The 14,600-nt window shown below is 52.9% G+C and overlaps 1 protein-coding gene across 8 annotated transcripts in view; it reads right to left on the bottom strand.

Annotated features, from left to right (window-relative positions):
• ANKRD11 (ankyrin repeat domain containing 11) overlaps positions 1-14,600 on the bottom strand; it is a 165,630-nt gene that overhangs the window by 88,733 nt on the left and 62,297 nt on the right. For 7 of the 8 annotated variants that reach the window (XM_082606349.1, XM_082606347.1, XM_082606350.1 and 4 more), the window contains exon 2: positions 9,398-9,479. The exons of the other annotated variant lie outside the window; for it this stretch is intronic. The gene's annotated coding sequence lies outside the window, so the exon portion shown is untranslated. The remainder of the gene's footprint in view (positions 1-9,397; positions 9,480-14,600) is intronic. 8 annotated transcript variants of the gene reach the window in all.

The raw sequence follows: 14,600 nt of genomic DNA, 5'->3' as shown, positions 1-14,600 counted from the left end.
ATATTCACGATTTTTAATTTGTATGTTTATCTTTGAGGGATAGGATTACACATGATCTTTATTTTATTCTTTATATTTAATTTTATTTACTGGTAAGTGTTATTATCTAAATTGTGTCCCCCCAAAAAAAGGTTATTTTGGGATCGTAACAACCAAGTACCTCAGAATGAGGCCTTATTTGGAAACAGGGTCTTTGCAGATGTTGTCAAGATGAGATCATCAGGGTGGGTCCTCACCCAGTACGACTGGTGCCCTTATAAAAGGGGGAAATTTGGACACAGACACGCACACGTGAAGATGGAAGCAGAGATGGCGGTGAAGCTTCCGTGAGCCACAGAACATCAGAGGCGCCAGCAAATGCAGCAGCTGGGAGAGGCCTGGGGCAGATTCTCCCTCGGCCCCGGCAGGGACCAGCCTGGCCGGCACCTCGGTCTCGGACTTCTGGCCTCCGGGGCTGTGGGGGAGTCTGTCTCTGTGGTCTGAGGCCCCCGCTCTGTGGGTTTGTTACGGCCGCCCCAGCAAACTGATACACTGAGTTGTGGTCAATGTGCACGAACTACTTCCATCACGGGGAGCCCTAACTTTTCTCTAAGACACGGAACAGCGTAACTCTTGGAACAAAGAAAAGATTTCTACACTTCACTGCACTGAGAAACTACCCTTTCAACAAAAGGAAGCAACGTCGTGTACAACTATGTTCGGCGACCTACACTTTACTGGAATCCGCTCTTTGTGGAAAAGGTAGTTTCCCTGCAACCTCAGCGAGTGCAACACAGCCCGAGACCGAGGCTGCTGTCAACTGCCAGGCAGGTGTGTGCAGGGGAGCGTGTCAGCCGTGTGGTGAGAAGACAGAGCTCATTCCTGGGAGCAGCTCTGCCCCGCGAGCCCCAAGTTCTCCTTCTGCCTCAGACTCCACCCGCCCCCAACCTCCCATCAGTACCCAAAAACTTATTTTTGTTTTAAACGCGTAACAACTGGGAACAGCCTGAGCAAACTGCAAAGGCCCTGGCACGTGAGAAAGAAGCCTCGGGAGCAGAGATGAGGCCGAGGGCGGCCCAGACGGCGCCCCTGGAGAGGGATGGGAGCAGCGTCAGGGAAGGGGGGGCCCACGGAGGGTCCTGCTCGCTCCCCACTAAACCCCCAGCACCTCTCAGCTGAGCCGCTGTGACTGGGCACCGGCCCAGAAGGACCCCGACGGCCGCGAACAGGCACCTGAAGGGGACCTGCCCCTCAGGCCACACGGATCCCTGTGCAGCACATGCTCAAGGGCCGTCACTCTCCCAGGGCAAGCACCTCGAGGCGACCCCACGCTGAGAGGCAGAGCCCTCACTCCTTCTGCGTCAGACCGCAGACAGGACAAACGTCTGCCGGGTCAGCTCCGCCCACCACCCGGCTGGTCTCGGAGCCTGTCCATCCTGCCACATCCAACGGCGGGTGGCTCCGGGGACCGAGCACGCGCTCCGCCAGGCTGACCCCGCGCCCACGGGTGTGGTCTCTCCCCGCAGCCTCCCATCAAACGTTAATAGTCACAGAACACTACGCTGTCCTCCTAGTGTCCTGCAGAAACCACAGCCTCAGCTCGAAGGGTCTGGGTGACGGGGAAGCGAGTGGTAGCAGCCCTGAGCCGCTGAGCCTCAGGCCGGGGTGGTCACCACACCCTTTCCTGGGGGCGCTTCCAGAGAGCGAAAGCCAAGCCAGCACCCGTCTCCCACCCTCGCGGGGCTGTCCTAGGACCCAAGACTCTGTGCCGCCCTGTGGAGATCCACTCCTCAAAGCGCAGCCCACCAACAGCCACCCTGCGCTCGCACCGCCAACGCCTGCCCACGGGCCCGCTGGGAGGGGGGACCGAAGTCGTGAGCCACCGAGTGGAAACCACACACCATAAACACAGTTTGTTGTTTTAAATAAAACCGAAATCGAACTTCCAAAAAGAAACATCTCACAGCCTCTCCTCTCCAGACACCAGCCCAGGGTCACGGTTAAGACCACTGCCCGAGGCCACTGTCACAGGCTCTCGGGCACGACCACCCACCGGTTGGCCTGGTGAGGCTGCTGGGAAAAATGCTCTCATTTAATGTTTTTCTATGGCTACTTCTAAATGAGTTTCAGAGAAGTTCTTCCCGCCAGAATCTGTGCTCTCAAATAACTTCCACTAGCTTATGACAGGCGCCCTACTTAAGTAATAAGGGGAAGAGAAAATATTTTGTAGCACACACTTGCAAAACAGCCCTTGGCAGGAGCCTGTCCTCACACAGTGACTTTCCAAGCAGCTTCCCGAGCACAGACTTGATTACGTCCAAGGCCAGGCTGCCCTGAGTTCCTTATCAGGAAATGCACTACTGGAATTCCAAGAGTCCTCAGGACCCATACAGAGCCCACACCCAGGGCTCAAATTCCTCACGTGATCTCCCGGGACCGATCCAACGCACAGGATGCACCACAGTGAAGCTCAACGGATCTCCAGCAAAACTTCAGCCAGACAATCACCAAGGTCCTGAACCCAGTCATGCACTGTGCTTCCCGCTTCCTGACTCGCTGTGAGCAGGGCACCCTTCAAGACCAGGTGTTCTGGACTGCAGCTCCCACGTAGCGGGCTCCAGGCGCACACGTGCGTGCCCACTCTGAGCACCAAGCAGAAATATCCCCAGGCTACACACAGGGGCACAGGTGCACACGTCACACCGGTAACTCCCTGCGGGGAGGGGCCCCAGTCCAGAAGGCCCAGGCCGTAGGCACTAGCAGGTGGTCCTGGAGAAGTGAAGGTTCGCAGTGCCCCAAAGAACCCGAGGGGCTACATGAGGTGCCACATGAGCCATGGAAAAAGGACAGCTGCAGAGACGGAGACAGATGCGCCCCGGTGCGGGGGGCCTGGGGGACAGAACAGACAAGGAGAGCAGGGGCGGAGTCGCCAGGCGCAGAGTCTGCCTGGATGGAGAAGAAGGACAGAGCCTTCCTTAAAGACAGGCCTCCACGTCTCTCGGAGCTCCGGGGGAGACCAGCAAGCCTGCCCTCCAGCCACAGCCCCACTCCTGCCCCAAACCCGAGGGCGGCAGTGTCCGCCTCGCCAGCGTCTGGGCCACCGGGCAGTACAAGAGCACCAAGCCTATAACTCCTTTGTGCATACTACACAACTCCATCTTCCGCCGAGTTGACAACTTATCAGGTCACAAACGAGGGCACCGACAGCGGCGTGGGAGTTGTGGCTGTCCTTTCCCGGCCACCCCAGCAGGGCTCCCTGGCACTGCCCCACTGCCAGGGCGCCGGGCCTCACACACTGGTGGCCAAGCAGCCCCGAGTGGTCACCAGCTGGGAAGCCTCTACCGGCCACCTTCTCTGGGGGATGCAGGCCCCACGACTCCTCTGAGGCCACTGCCCTCGGGACACGGACCGCAGTTCACTTAAGTCTCAGGAAAAAGTGTGAAAGGGTCGAGAGTGAACAGAACAGCAACTTCTTCCTTGGACAAGAAAAGGACAAGGATGGCAGGTGCGAGGAATCTAGAAAACAGGCTCTGCTGTCGACCTAGAGCAGTGGACCCAGTCCTGTCTGTACTGTGCCCAGGCCTTGCCCTGCACCGGGCACAGTGCAAGCACATGACCTCTGCCCCGGAGCTGAGCACTGGGTGACGGCCGGAGGCGCCCCCCCCACTGCATGCACACCAGTGCCACACAAACACCCCGCCGCACACACTCCACCATAAACCCACACTCACCCCCCCACCCCCCACACCCCCACACCCCCTGCAGCACGATCATGGTACAGGTGTAGAGTGGGGCCCAGGGAGCGCCATCGCCCGGAGCTGATACACCACCACGCCACTCCACCCACTCCCTGCCCCTCCCCTCAGGTCAGACGCCAGCACGGTGACCTCCGGCCTTAGCGTAAGAAGGACCTCAGGACGCACTCAGTCTGCCGCTGATCAGCTACGGAACCTTGAAAACCCTACTGTTCAACATCTTCGAGGCCTAGAATATTTTAATAAAAATGTGGAAAATGCCACCTAATTTCTTGCGTTTCATTGGGGAAGAAAAAGAATGTAAGGGAAAGTATCTGGAGAGCCCGTGCCTCTCGTGCCTCTCACAGACCTTCAGGGTTCCTGGAAGATGCAATCCAGCAGCCAGTTCCCTTCCTTCCTCCCCTGTGCTCCGGGCTCCCGCCCCAGGGCCTCTGCGTGGACAGAAGCAGGCAGCAGGCGCGGGGCTGAGACAGGAGGCGCGTGTGCACTGCCTTCCCTGCCTTCCTGCCGGCAAGCCCTGGGGCCCACGCTGCCCCGCGCCACGGTCGTGTACACATCCAGGGCCATGGGAGCAGACTCTGCCCTGCCCTGGGCGGGGACCAGACCGCTGCGCTGCTCCGCTTTCAAACTCGCTACCCTGGCCAGCCCTCGGCTCCATCTGCAGGGTCCCCCACGCAGCTTGGGGGAGCCTCAGCGGCAACCACGAGATGGTGCAGACGACGCTGCTGGACCAAACCCCGCATCCTCACCCTCCGAACGCAGTACACCGCAAACCTCACCATCACCTTTCTTTTTTTGGCACTAATAATAGACCCAAATCCCTATTCCCAGCGGGCAACACAATGATCAAGGTACATGTTCTGTGATATACACACAGTACTACACATAAAATAGATAACTAATGAGGACCTACCGTAGAGCACTGGGAGCTCTACTCAGTACCCTGTAATGACCTATACAGAAAGAGAATCTAAAAAACAATGGATACGTATAACTGAGTCACTTTGCTGTACTGCAGGAACTGACACAACATCGTAAATCAACTACACTCCAATAAAAATTAATTTAAAAAAAAAGGTACCTAATCTAGAGTGCACAAGGCCAAGCCATGAAGGCGCCTCCCAGATTCTGTCCTGGTCGACCCCACAGAACAGCCCACCGGCCCGCAGCCCCCTGCATCGCCTTTCCCCTGCCTTCTTCCTCCTCCCACCAAGATCCAAGTGGGCTGCACAGGAAGTCCCCGCAGCAAACATCCATAACTGCACAGACCCCTCGTCCCCTGAGGCTAAGCAAGGAGCAGCAGGAGGGAAGGTGGGATTTCAGGTTGGTCCAGCAGTCAAGTTCAGCTCAGTTTTAACAGAACCTGTGGAGCTCTACTCTGAGCCAGATACAAGCAAATCTCTTCACCCTCAAATATAAAACTTGGAGGAAATCCCTTTAGCCAGCTTTTAAAATTGGAAGGTTATTAAAAATAAAATGGGGATGGGCTTCCCTGGTGGCACAGTCGTTAAGAATCCACCTGCCAATGCAGGGGACATGGGTTTGAGCCCTAGTTGGGGAACATCCCACATGCTGCGGAGCAACTAAGCCCGTGTGCCACAACTACTGAGTACTGAGCCTGCGCTCTAGAGCCCATGAACCACAACTACTGAGCCCGTGTGCCACAACTACTGAAGCCCGTGTGCCTAGAGCCTGTGCTCTGCAACAAGAGAAGCCACCGCAATGAGAAGCCCACGCACTGCAACGAAGAGTAGTCCCCGCTCGCCGCAACTAGAGAAAAGCCCTTGTGCATCAATGAAGACCCAACGCAGCCAAAAATGAATAAGTAAATAAATAAAAATTTTAAAAAATAAAATGGGGAGTTCCCTGGTGGTCTAGTGGTTAGGATTCGGCACTTTCACTGCCGTGGCCCAGGTTCAAGCCCTGGTCCAGGAACTGAGATTCCGCAAGCCTCACGGTGCAGGCACAAAAATAAAAACATAAAAAACAAGTAAAAAAAATAAAATGAACACTGGCTCCATGAGAATCCTGTAGCTAACGATGGAAGGAGAACAATGGCAATATTATAAGCAACAAATGAGGTGCTACAAACAGCCGACAGACGCTTCCAGCAGCAGCAGAACCTCCACATGCCTTCCTGCCCAGCACACCTGAGGCACCAGAGCCCAGAGGCCAGTTCAGCTAGAAACGTCCAGAGGGAAAGGAGCTGGGGCACAGCCTGGGCTCAGACCTTCCCTCTTCTGCTCTGCCCTGCCTATTTTCCAAACCCTGTTCTTGGGCATGTGCACTCTCCAGGCAACTCCAATGTCCTGGAATAAAAGGACCCAAGTCCTACTGACCAACAAAGGCTGTGGTGGGGAGAGCAAGAGCTTCCTGAGGAAGTGTGTGAACACAACTGCCAAATTTATATGAACAAAAAGCATGCATTTAATGAAATCTAATTTAAATGACATCTAATATTCCATACTTTGTATGTATTTTAAGGGAGCCTAGCCAATGAATAGTCCCCAGAACTCTAAAATTACAATAAAAATTTACTCAAAAATCCGGAATACCTAAGTTCTATTGGTGTAAGTAGCTGGACATCTTTCTTAGAGAAAGAAGCAGAAGTGTGCTGTGTTATCTAGTTTTAAATCCTGACAAATACCCTTGTTAAAAAGGCAAATGTATCATTAGCATTAGTATCTACAAGCTCCTTACCACCTGCAAATCCAACCCAGCCTTCTGCCCTGCAGCCAAGGCACAAGACGGGAGTCCCCCCAGCCACGTGTGCTGTGACCGTGAAGTGCCACAGTCACTAGTGGCCGACCACTAGCCGGGTGGTGGCAGGGTCAGCAAATCGCCACTCCCACCATATGAGGGGCACGGAGAGATCTGCCCAGAAGAGCTGCATCACCAGAGGGCAACACATTCCCCGTCACGAGGGGCCCCAGGCACAGGACGCCCTCCCCCACGTCCCCAGCCCACACCCGGACAGCAGGTGGAGGGGGACTTGGTTCTGCCACCAACAAGACCTGCAGTTCCCGTGCTCACAGCTCCACGGTGAGCACAGCCTGCTCCAGGCGCCAGGATGCCACACACAGGGCGTGTCACTGCTCTGCACACCCCAGCAAGTCAAAAGAGATCACTCTGCAGTAACTACAATGTAACGTTTAAATTTGCGCATCACTATACTGTAACTTACTACGTAAGTGTTATATACTACACGTCAACTGTACTTCAATTATAGAACGTGATCCCTTTTCTATTTTTTATGGAGGTGTTCAATTAAAAACGTAAACCATTAGATCCAAGCCTCCATTCAGACAGACACACTGCCTTTATTACTCTAACAGCCACTTCCAGAAGCCACTCTGTTTTTGGAAACATCACTCAGAACTCTTGTCCACAGGAAGCGACGGTACCACCATGCGCTGCCCTGGGGTCCCTGCTGCTGACAACCCTAGGCGGCGGCAGCCACACCCGCACCGAACCCTGGCGGAACGTGCGCCATCGAGAGCCATTTAAGGCTCACCTCTCCCCCGACCACTGCGCTTTACCAAGAAAGATGTTAACACAGCAAGAATTACACCAGCCATCAGGTGAAACTAGTGTTTCATGTTAGAGAAAGGAAAGCAAAGACTAAATCTAATTATTTTAAAGCTTCTATTTTCATTGAGCTTTACCTCCATAAACAGTGTCACTTAAGCTCTCAGGAAATCTTTCAGATGAGTATGGCCATCACCGCCTCACGGGGCGGGGAGCCGAGGCCCAGCAGGACCTGGGCCCACGGTCCAGAGCTGGCATTGGCCCGCCCCCTCCGGGACCCTGGAGCCACAGCCACACCTGGATCACCTTAGGGCAGGGCCGAGAGCACAGCAGTGTGCAAAGCCCACCTCTGTCAGAAAAAGTGATCTCAGATGTGATCTAATGGTTCATACTCCACCTTACGTGGTCAAAATGAAAATTAAAAATAATGAATGACATAAATAACAATGAACAATTATTAGAGAGCCTGCAAAGTTATTCTGTTTTTATATTTGTGCCTTTTGATGCCAGGGAAGGTCATGGATCGTAGACCCCGGCACCTGTGCCCACACACGCAGGCCCCGGACCCGGGAGGTGGCCCACCTGGTGATCAGTCACAGTAGCACCTTTATCTCTATTCCTTCCATACACTGTGGATTTTTTAAAGACAATTACAATCAATATTAACTGAATATTTATGGTACACAAAAGTGATTCCACGGCATTAGACACCGTGGATTATTGCCATGGGGTTAATCGCCAAAGAGCCAGCCCTTCACATGTCAGAGAACTTCCCAAATGCTAACACACCTACTGCTCACAATCCACCAGGACAACTGGGCCAGCCCCAGAATCTGCCAGCACAGTTGCTGACAACTTGTTTCCTTTTAAGCAGCGATCACCAAATGCTTGTTAATAACCTAATTTAAGCAGCATCTTGTTTTCCCTCGTTATAAATTAAGGCCAATGTTACCGTTTCCAAACAAAGGCCAGGATCAAGCCTGCAGCGTGGTTGGGCCTGGCTGCCCCTCCACGCCCAGTTCACCCCTGCTGGGCTGAGTCTCTCAATGGCTGCCCCACAGCCCGTGACAGCCAAGCTGAATGCATGGGCTCATCCTGGAAGACGGCCGTGGGGGCGCTCCCAGCATGCTACAGGGCCCACCACGGCCCCGCACCACCACAGCCCACTGGCCAGGCTGGCTTCTAACCCCAGAGCACCCTGCAGACTAACATCTTTCCATCATACCTCAGCCCCATTGCCAAGGAAACACTTCCTCAAGTCAGAGTCCAGCCAGGTGCATTTCAAAGTGGCCGGATACAATGACGGCCGAGATAGAGGACGGGGTCTGTGAGATTAAGTAGCAAGAAAGGTTTCTTTCCTGTCTGCAGAAACAACACAAAATAGAAAATACACTTTGGCACTGTTTGCTTTAAAACACTAACTAATACCTGGCCATGGTAGGAAACATGCAAAGGAGCCAAGAGTTTTCTTTCCAACGTGTCCCAGGGGAGGAGGGCTCTGTCCTAGAGCAACGAGTGCCAGTCAGGCCCCAGGTTGCAGGAGGGCAGCTGCCCCTCCGGCCACAGCCGTGCTAGGAATTCCCGGCGGGAGGCAAGGCTCAGGGCAAACGAGCCAGGAGCCCACTCCACACCCACCAACCACACACGCGGGCCTCGGACTTCAGGAAAACCACGGTGGCTACCAGCTGGCCCACACATGGGACACAGAGCAGAGCACAGCCAGGCAGCCTGCTTCCCCAGAGGAGGAGGGACAGTTCTCAGATGGCGTGTGTGCAACACGCCCAGAGCACAAAACAGGCCCCGCAAGCAGGTCCTACAGGCTCCAGACCACTTGGGGACACAGCCAGTAAGACAGCAGAAGTTGACAAGAAACCAACTTCCTTCACAGACCAGGCTACCAACCTGTCTTAATTTGTCCACAGAACGCCTCTCGCTGGGGCACCACACAGCTCACCACCGCCCTGAAGCACCCTCATTTAAGTGAAATCCAGGACAAAATCCAGAACACTTAGCCAAAACTCTATCAAGCCCAAGAAAACCAATGTGAAGACTTAAGAAATATTTTGATACTTCTTTTTACAAACCAATGAAAATAACACAAACTGATGAGAGAAGCAATACAATAAAATATTTACCGAGTCCATTGCTAAAAGCCGAGGTTGATGACTGTAAATTAAATCCAACAGAGGCGTGTCCCAGAGCAGCGCTGAGGGTATTCTGAAAGAAGAGAGTAAAGTTAGCTCATGTAAATAGTAATTTCTACTCAGTTCATTTTATAATGTCAGTCTCTCTCCATCTGGACCACACTACAAACTTCCTTTACTTCACGCAACTCCAGACGAGCAAGAGGTTTTTAGGATGTCTGGCTGGCTGCTTTGGGCTGTAAAGGGAGAGGACAGCAGGAGAGGCACTCACACCTGGTGGTCTGTGGGAGGACGCTACCCAGGTGGAAGTCTCTGCTCTTGATCATGGCTCCTGGACAGCAGTGCCCAGAAAGGCCCAGTTAAGGAAAGAACACTCCAATGGGCCAGTCATCCTCCCCAGAGAAGGGGCTTGAGGACGGGGGCCCTGGAAGGGCCGTCCACAGACTTTCACCTTACTTGGAGTGTGACAGTGAACCTTGGTTGAAGTTACGCATTTGCATCTTCTACGGACCCTGTCACACTCAGAGTAAAATGTGAACTCTCCCTTTGGCTCACAAAGCCCTGACGGCTGGCCCCTCCGCCTCGCTCCGCCTGGAGGCCCTCTCCCAGCCTCAAGCTGTGCTCCTGCGGCGCCCGGATGGGCCCGGGCCCGGCCACCCTGTATCCTCTCCACTCCTCTCTCCATCCACCTAGGGATCCATCCTCAAAGGCAAAGGGCCATAATTCAGACCACATAAGCTTCCCGGGATCCCAGGTCGGAGACATGCCTCCAGCGTCCACGGCAGGAGAAACCGGAGGTTTGGGGCGGCCCCACAAGGGCTGGCGCACTTCGTCAACATGACGAAGAGATATTGTCTGGGGGTGGCAGCACACGGGGGCCTCGCGGGCAGGCCAGCCACGGGCAAACAACCCCCTTACTCACGTGTAAGCTGCAGCTACACGTATCAACATCAGCGAATCTCAAAAACCACAACAGTGAGTGAGAAAAGGTCTCAGAGGAATATACTGAATATATTGTGTGTCTTTCAAAAGTACATGAAACTTAATATATTCGATTTACTATGTATGCAGTAAAAATCAATGAAAAGGGACTTCCCTGGTGGCGCAGTGGTTCAGAATCCGCCTGCCAACGCAGGGGACACGGGTTTGAGCCCTGGTCCAGGAAGATCCCACATGCCGCAGAGCAACTAAGCCCGTGCGCCACAGTTACTGAGCCTGCACTCTAGGGCCTGCAAGCCACAACTACTGAAGCCCGCGAGCTAAAAAGCCCATGCTCCGCAGCGAGAAGCCACCGCAACGAGAAGCCCGCGCACCACAACAAAGAGTAGTCCCCGCTCGCTGCAACCAGAGGAAGCCCCCGCACAGCAACGAAGACGCAATGCGGCCAAAAATAAATAAAACTAAATCTTAAAAAAAAAATCAATGAAAAGCAAATAATCATAAACTATAAATCTCAAAATAACGGTTCCTCTTGGAAGTCAGGGTGGGGTGGATACCAACAAGGAAGCACACCCAAAGTCTAAGCAATACTGCTCAAGCCAGGCAGGCCAGGGCCCAAGGCCTGGAGAGCTGGTTCTCACGTTTACACCGTGAGTCTTCCCCGGGTCCAGCAGCGACCTCGTCCCCTCTGCTGCCCTGACAAGGACCAGAGAGGAGGATGAGAGGGCCATGCCCGCTCCCGGGACTGTGTAACTGGGCACCCTTCCATTTTGCCATCAACTGAAATAATTTATTTCCATCATTCAAAACTAGGAGTTTAAAGGCACAGAGACAACTAAAAACATCTTTTCTCCATCAAATATTTTTACATCAAAATGTAGCAATTTCAACTATTTGAAAGTAAACCTAAAGTACAGTATCAAAATAAAAGCAAATGGCACAATATACAATCTTCCAAAATCATTATAAAAAGAAGAGGTTTTACTGATTGAAAAGCCTCTCCAAAGACCTACATGTCCGAAATCAAATCAATCAATCAAGTAAGCCTGCGGCCTGGCCATATGAACACAGTGACACTGCAGGGTCCTGAAGAAAACAGACTGAAGAGAACTGTAAACTTCCAAGAGAAGTGTGAGATCCCAAGAATAAAACAAACCAGTATGATTCCAGTCACACCTATTTTTCCACAATCCCATGGGAATTCCACAACCCCATCAAGCTCACTCCCATCTCCACATGCACCAGCCGTGCAGCATCAGGACCGGACATGCACACGCAGACAGGAGACAAGCACAGCTGCCAGGACACGGTGCTTATGGAGAGCAGATTTCCAAGGTCTGCACTCGGTTTCCACAAGATCTAAGTGGTTTCCTGACCTGTGCTTACGGATGTGTATGTGTGTTTTGCAAAGATGGGTTTAGATTTTTCTGTCCTTATGTTGCTGGTACAGGGTTTTTTGAAGCTGACATCATTAACCTCAGGGACTGGAAAAGCAGCTTCCAATCACCACACCTCAGTTTTACTGAAAAGCAACAAGTCACTAAGCTTTTCAATTTCCTATAAAGACAGTGACGGAACAACACAGAGTTTATGATGAATGTCTACACCCGGAATGCAACAAATAATACAACTACTATTCAGTTTTGAAGGAAACTTGAGTTTCTCAAACCTAGCACAACTTACCAACTGGGACCACATGATCCTCTGCCGTCCTGGGCACCGCAGGGTGCTGGGTATCCCGGCCTCTACCCACTGCATGCCGGGAGCACCTCCCCAAGCTGTGGGGATTTTGCCCCTGAAGGGCAAAATCACATGGGTAGAGAACCAGTGCTCTACTGGGCCCAAGTTAAGTGCGGTTAAAACATAATAAATTTTCAAGTTGTCTGAGGTCATGCAGGGAATTAAAAGCCAGTTGGAAACAAAATCCAGGGCTTCTAAATCCTTGTCTAAAGGTCTTTTCATTTTAACAGAAAATACTTAGTAACTGACTCAATTATTCCTAGAAGACAACACAAATTAAGAGCCTCTAAAATATTTATACCTTGTGACAGAGTAATCCCATTTCTGGGGAATGCACATTGAAGAAATATCCTAAAATATGAAAAAAGCTTCGTGTTGCACACACGTTCACATCAGAACCACCACCACAACCATAATCAAGCCACATATTCACAAGGAAACACAGCAGACTACACTTTACTGTCAGAGCGACAGCGTTCAAAGAGCACGTTCCCAGCCCAGAAGCAGAGACCAGTGGGGACAGAGTGCAGACGCGGACGCTGGCAACATGGAGGCAGTGTCAACCACGGCTAGGCCCGTGCGCCACAACTACTGAGCCTGCGCTCTAGAGCCCGTGAGCCACAACTACTGAGCCCACGTGCCACAACTACTGAAGCCCACGCGCCTAGAGCCCATGCTCCGCAACAAGAGAAGCCACCGCAATGAGAAGCCCGCGCACCGCAACGAAGAGTAGCCCCCGCTCGCCGCGCAGCCCGCACACAGCAACGAAGACCCAACGCAGCCAAAAAAAAAAAAATTAATTAAAAACAAAACAAAACAAAAACCTTAAAATGTAACCGAGAGAACTGAGGGCACTGTTTGAAGAACACAGAGGTAGCCAGGCCTCAGTCACAGAAGGACAGGACAGGCTGAGTTCTATCTGCAGAGTTACAAAGCCTCCCCACCCCAGCCCGCCACAGTGCCCAGAGCCCAGAGCTCAAAGAAAGCCGCACTCTGCCAGGGAGCGGGAGGGAGGGCTGATTTTTGGTGTTGCTTTAGGATGGGTGCTATCTGTCACTGCTTCCTTGGCTAGACTGGAGAGAAGGCTCAAGGGAACAAGGGGAGGCAGGAGGGCGCGGGGCATAACTGAGGCAGGTGGGGAAGGAGCTGGAGGGACAACGAACACCCTATGTACAACTTCTCTCTTCAACTCCGATGCTTCTTTTCACCAGAGGACAAAGCAAGCAGGAAACAGAAAATTAATGTTTCCAGACAGTTTGCTTTTTGCCCCTGAAAAGAAGAAAGCGCAGAATGAACAGACACGGGCACACAGGGAGGCGGGAGAGCCTGAGCTGCTGTCCAGGGACCAGTGCCCACTGAGCCGCCAAACTAGGGGAGGACAGAAAGGGGTTTCTCAGATAACGAGCCTCACAGCTATGAAGAGAAACCCCAGGGAAACTGTAAACCAGGGCCTGGGCAACTCCTGAAAGCTGGGATAAGAGCGCAGAATCAAACTAGGGGAAGTGGGAGCAGACTATGAAAGCAGGCCCCTAACGACCGGAGCAGGGGACAGTGCTGCGCCTGGCAAAACAAGCTGTCCCTTCGCGGCAGGAGGGGCCTGGACACCACCGAACCTTCACCAGCCTGCCTCTGGGTCAGCAAGTCCACACTCAAGTCCACAGGCTCCTCGGTCCCTACGCACCGTCCACACAACAAGCCACATGGAGAGCAGTCCTTCGGACATCACAGGCACGCTTGAAATCCTGACTACCAAGACGAAGACTCCTTTTCTGAGGGTCTAAGTCAGGACGCAGATGACCAGGGTCTCGAGCTCTTAGCAAACTCAGACTTGCCGGTCAGCATCACGCTCTCCAGAGACAACAGGACGCTGTCACCCACCGTGGTCGGGGTGCACTGGGACCCCAGCAGTGGAGACACGCAAGGTCACAGGAACCAGGGCTGTGGCTTCCCCACTTCACTCGTGTCAACAATCACGATGGATCTCAGGCTCTCACCGCTCCCACCTGCTTTACTTCTACAAAAGGAACCGTCCAAGGAGGACAGCCCATAGGACACTGGGCACCAGCCTGTCTTCTGTTAACGGGAGCGCGGCGTCAGTCCAGCTCCATGAAGTCGCCATCCCCGTGCCCCACGAGTCTCACCACAAGCATCCACACGACAGTGCTTAACAGAAGCGGTCCACCGACCACTCAGGAACGCAGACAGAAATCACAACCTACCACAACAGGACACAACTAAAGCTTGAACTCAACCAGGTTGTCCAGGTGGAAAACTGACCTTAAAAAGCAACACAGAGACTTCCCTTGTGGTCCAGTGGTTAAGAATCCGTCTTGAAATGCAGGGGATGCTGGTTCGATCCCTGGTCAGAAAACTAAGATCCCACATGCCGTGGGGCAACTAAGCCCGTGCGCCACACCAGAGAAGCCCGCACGCCTCAAGGAAAGATCCTGCATGCTGCAGCTAAGACCCGATGCAGCCAAAAAAATAAATAAATAAATATTAAAAAATAGAAGAA

The sequence above is a fragment of the Mesoplodon mirus genome (genome assembly GCF_964341445.2).
Source record: "Mesoplodon mirus genome assembly, chromosome: 19".
NCBI lineage: Eukaryota > Metazoa > Chordata > Mammalia > Artiodactyla > Ziphiidae > Mesoplodon > Mesoplodon mirus.
Note: the sequence above shows the minus strand (reverse complement) of the source record. Positions and strands in the feature narration are given on the sequence as shown.